Source organism: Schistocerca gregaria, chromosome 10 (genome assembly GCF_023897955.1).
Source record: "Schistocerca gregaria isolate iqSchGreg1 chromosome 10, iqSchGreg1.2, whole genome shotgun sequence".
Lineage (NCBI taxonomy): Eukaryota > Metazoa > Arthropoda > Insecta > Orthoptera > Acrididae > Schistocerca > Schistocerca gregaria.
This window is the reverse complement of record NC_064929.1, coordinates 42684795-42689632: the sequence shown is the minus strand read 5'-3', so window position 1 is coordinate 42689632 and position 4838 is coordinate 42684795. Positions and strand designations below refer to the sequence as shown.

Sequence of the window (4838 nt, the reverse complement as noted above, 5' to 3'; positions counted from 1 at the left end):
TCGATGCTCTGGTATTACAAATGCAAATTCCGTCTTTTTTTTAACGTCTTAAATTGAAAGAGCCGTCACAAATTGCTCCGTTTTCACTCCTTGTCGACAATCATACAGCACCTGAGGTAACAAACACATCTCGAGCCCCATTGTGCACTCCATTATTCATGCCAACTCAGTGCCTCGCTCTTTACTACTGTGTACCAATCTTGTCATCCAACTGCGAAACACTGGGCCACAACAAGTTTCCGCGGCTCCATTGCAATGCGCATACTACGAAACGCTCCCCAAACTTGGCACTCACCCTCGCAGCCGACTTTTCCGACTTTCCACGACGCTCACGCTAGTGACAGCATTATTTATAGTTCGACGTCGCGCCAAAGCGAATGAGCACATTTCGCCTACGGCTTAGGCCGCCATCCTAGTGTGGCTGCTCGGTGTCTGCAGGCAGCGAGGGTCTGCAAGCTTCCTGTGTTCGCACCTATGTCACCTGTGCTTGCTTGTCAGAGACAGACTATCGCAAAACATACAACTCACTCCATGAATTGATTGCTACGGCATCTGTTATCAGCAGTCACAACTAGCAACACCAGTAGCAGCTGACTGCACGCAAAGAATAGGAATATGCAGTGGGATTTACGTGAACACGGCGCAAGGCAGATCTTTCCGACATAGGCTTGAGAATCTTACGGGAACACTTGTACTGTTTCTAAATTAAGTGTAGGCGTGGGAGGAGGGTGCTTCCTGCGCACTAATAACAGCACGCTTGTCAATTGTGGATGCTAATCATTCGCTTGTATCTTCCTAGACACATCTGCTGGTTGTGAATTATTCCTCTTGCATGGCAAGGTGCGCATGTAGGTGTGTTAAAAATTCTGGAGGCACTGGGTATTGAACCCAGTACCTCTCGCATACTAAGCGAGCGCTCTACCATCTGAGCTACGCCCGCCCCCCTGAAGACTAATTGTGCTACATACAGCCATATAGACGACACAGACCCTTGCACACCCATTATTCAGCAGACAAACACTACTCTCTATGTATCCGTTAGGGTGTCTTTCAGGTTTCGTGCATTCTGTATCGAATCGTAGTTGGCCACAATGAAAGTGGCACGTATAACGTCGAAAATAGAATTCGGACACCGCTCTGAGTAAGACCAACGTGTTGTCCACCCTCTAGACTTCAATGGGGTTAAGCCGCGATACCTAAGACAGATCTGCACTCGATGACACCTCGATAACAGCCGGTCCCCACACTTACATCTTGCTCTCCTTACGTCAGTATACATCATATCAGTCTGTGACGCTGGCTTTGCAACATCTTGCGTGCCTTTAGGTTCGCCGCGACCAACACTTACCATGCACTGACCACAAAAAATGGAGGCGCCGCGGCTTGAACCCTGGACCTTTCACATGCCAAGCGAACGCTCTACCAACTGAGCTACGCCCCATGCACAACCAAACTGCGCTATTCCCCATTGTTTGCGACTCAGATGCACACGGACACGATGGTTGGTTGGTTTGTAGCGGTGAAGGGAGCAGAGTACAAAGGCGCGGACCCGTTCATATACACAAAAGTTCCAAGTAGTTTCGATGCTCTGGTATTACAAATGCAAATTCCGTCTGTTTTTAACGTCTTAAATTGAAAGAGCCGTCACAAATTGCTCCGTTTTCACTCCTTGTCGACAATCATACAGCACCTGAGGTAACAAACACATCTCGAGCCCCATTGTGCACTCCATTATTCATGCCAACTCAGTGCCTCGCTCATTACTACTGTGTACCAATCTTGTCATCCAACTGCAAAACACTGAGCCACAACAAGTTTCCGCGTCTCCATTGCAATGCGCATACTACGAAACGTTCCCCAAACTTGGCACTCACCCTCGCAGAAGACTTTTCCGACTTTCCACGACGCTCACGCTAGTGACAGCATTATTTATAGTTCGACGTCGCGCCAAAGCGAATGAGCACATTTCGCCTACGGCTTAGGCCGCCCTCCTAGTGTGGCTGCTCGGTGTCTGCAGGCAGCGAGGGTCTGCAAGCTTCCTGTGTTCGCACCTATGTCACCTGTGATTGCTTGTCAGAGACAGACTATCGCAAAACATACAACTCACTCCATGAATTGATTGCTACGGCATCTGTTATCAGCAGTCACACCTAGCAACACCAGTAGCAGCTGACTGCACGCAAAGAATAGGAATGTGCAGTGGGATTTACGTGAACTGGGCGCAAGGCAGATCTTTCCGACATAGGCTTGAGAATCTTACGGGAACACTTGTACTGTTTCTAAATTAAGTGTAGGCGTGGGAGGAGGGTGCTTCCTGTGCACTAATAACAGCACGCTTGTCAATTGTGGATGCTAATCATTCGCTTGTATCTTCCTAGACACATCTGCTGGTTGTGAATTATTCCTCTTGCATGGCAAGGTGCGCATGTAGGTGTGTTAAAAATTCTGGAGGCACTGGGTATTGATCCCAGTACCTCTCGCATACTAAGCGAGCGCTCTACCATCTGAGCTACGCCCGCCCCTCCGAAGACTAATGGTGCTACATACAGCCATATAGACGACACAGACCCTTGCACTCCCATTATTCAGCAGACAAACACTACTCTCTATGTATCCGTTAGGGTGTCTTTCAGGTTTCGTGCATTCTGTATCGAATCGTAGTTGGCCACAATGAAAGTGGCACGTATAACGTCGAAAATAGAATTCGGACACCGCTCTGAGTAAGACCAACGTGTTGTCCACCCTCTAGACTTCAATGAGGTTAAGCAGCGATACCTAAGACAGATCTGCACTCGATGACACCTCGATAACAGCCGGTCCCCACGCTTACATCTTGCACTCGTTACGTCAGTATACATCATATCAGTCTGTGAAGCTGGCTTTGCAACATCTTGCGTGCCTTTTGGTTCGCCGCGACCAACACTTACCATGCACTGACCACAAAAAATGGAGGCGCCGCGGCTTGAACCCTGGACCTTTCACATGCCAAGCGAACGCTCTACCAACTGAGCTACGTCCCATGCACGACCAAACTGCGCTATTCCCCATTATTTGCGACTCAGATGCGCACGGACACGATGCTTGGTTGGTTTGTAGTGGTGAAGGGAGCAGAGTACAAAGGCGCGGACCCGTTCATATACACAAAAGTTCCAAGTAGTTTCGATGCTCTGGTATTACAAATGCAAATTCCGTCTGTTTTTAACGTCTTAAATTGAAAGAGCCGTCACAAATTGCTCCGTTTTCACTCCTTGTCGACAATCATACAGCACCTGAGGTAACAAACACATCTCGAGCCCCATTGTGCACTCCATTATTCATGCCAACTCAGTGCCTAGCTCTTTACTACTGTGTACCAATCTTGTCATCCAACTGCAAAACACTGGTCCACAACAAGTTTTCGCGTCTCCATTGCAATGCGCATACTACGAAACGTTCCCCAAACTTGGCACTCACCCTCGCAGCCGACTTTTCCGACTTTCCACGACGCTCACGCTAGTGACAGCATTATTTATAGTTCGACGTCGCGCCAAAGCGAATGAGCACATTTCGCCTACGGCTTAGGCCGCCCTCCTAGTGTGGCTGCTCGGTGTCTGCAGGCAGCGAGGGTCTGCAAGCTTCCTGTGTTCGCACCTATGTCACCTGTGCTTGCTTGTCAGAGACAGACTATCGCAAAACATACAACTCACTCCATGAATTGATTGCTACGGCATCTGTTATCAGCAGTCACAACTAGCAACACCAGTAGCAGCTGACTGCACGCAAAGAATAGGAATGTGCAGTGGGATTTACGTGAACTCGGCGCAAGGCAGATCTTTCCGACATAGGCTTGAGAATCTTACTGGAACACTTGTACTGTTTCTAAATCAAGTGTAGGCGTGGGAGGAGGGTGCTTCCTGCGCACTAATAACAGCACGCTTGTCAATTGTGGATGCTAATCATTCGCTTGTATCTTCCTAGACACATCTGCTGGTTGTGAATTATTCCTCTTGCATGGCAAGGTGCGCATGTAGGTGTGTTAAAAATTCTGGAGGCACTGGGTATTGATCCCAGTACCTCTCGCATACTAAGCGAGCGCTCTACCATCTGAGCTACGCCCGCCCCCCCAAAGACCAATGGTGCTACATACAGCCATATATACGACACAGACCCTTGCACTCCCATTATTCAGCAGACAAACACTACTCTCTATGTATCCGTTAGGGTGTCTTTCAGGTTTCGTGCATTCTGTATTGAATCGTAGTTGGCCACAATGAAAGTGGCACGTATAACGTCGAAAATAGAATTCGGACACCGCTCTGAGTAAGACCAACGTGTTGTCCACCCTCTAGACTTCAATGAGGTTAAGCCGCGATACCTAAGACAGATCTGCACTCGATGACACCTCGATAACAGCCGGTCCCCACACTTACATCTTGCTCTCCTTACGTCAGTATACATCATATCAGTCTGTGACGCTGGCTTAGCAACATCTTGCGTGCCTTTAGGTTCGCCGCGACCAACACTTACCATGCACTGACCACAAAAAATGGAGGCGCCGCAGCTTGAACCCTGGACCTTTCACATGCCAAGCGAACGTTCTACCAACTGAGCTACGCCCCATGCACGACCAAACTGAGCTATTCCCCATTCTTTGCGACTCAGATGCGCACGGACACGATGCTTGGTTGGTTTGTAACGGTGAAGGGAGCAGAGTACAAAGGCGCGGACCCGTTCATATACACAAAAGTTCCAAGTAGTTTCGATGCTCAGGTATTACAAATGCAAATTCCGTCTGTTTTTAACGTCTTAAATTGAAAGAGCCGTCACAAATTGCTCCGTTTTCACTCCTTGTCGACAAT

General features: G+C 48.6%; 1 non-coding gene across 1 annotated transcript; it reads right to left on the bottom strand.

Moving 5' to 3' along the window:
• Nucleotides 1-867: 867 nt before the first annotated feature.
• Nucleotides 868-941, bottom strand: Trnat-agu (transfer RNA threonine (anticodon AGU)). Its single transcript has one exon. It is a non-coding gene; the product is annotated as a tRNA-Thr (tRNA).
• Between the last annotated feature and the right edge of the window lie 3897 nt (nt 942-4838).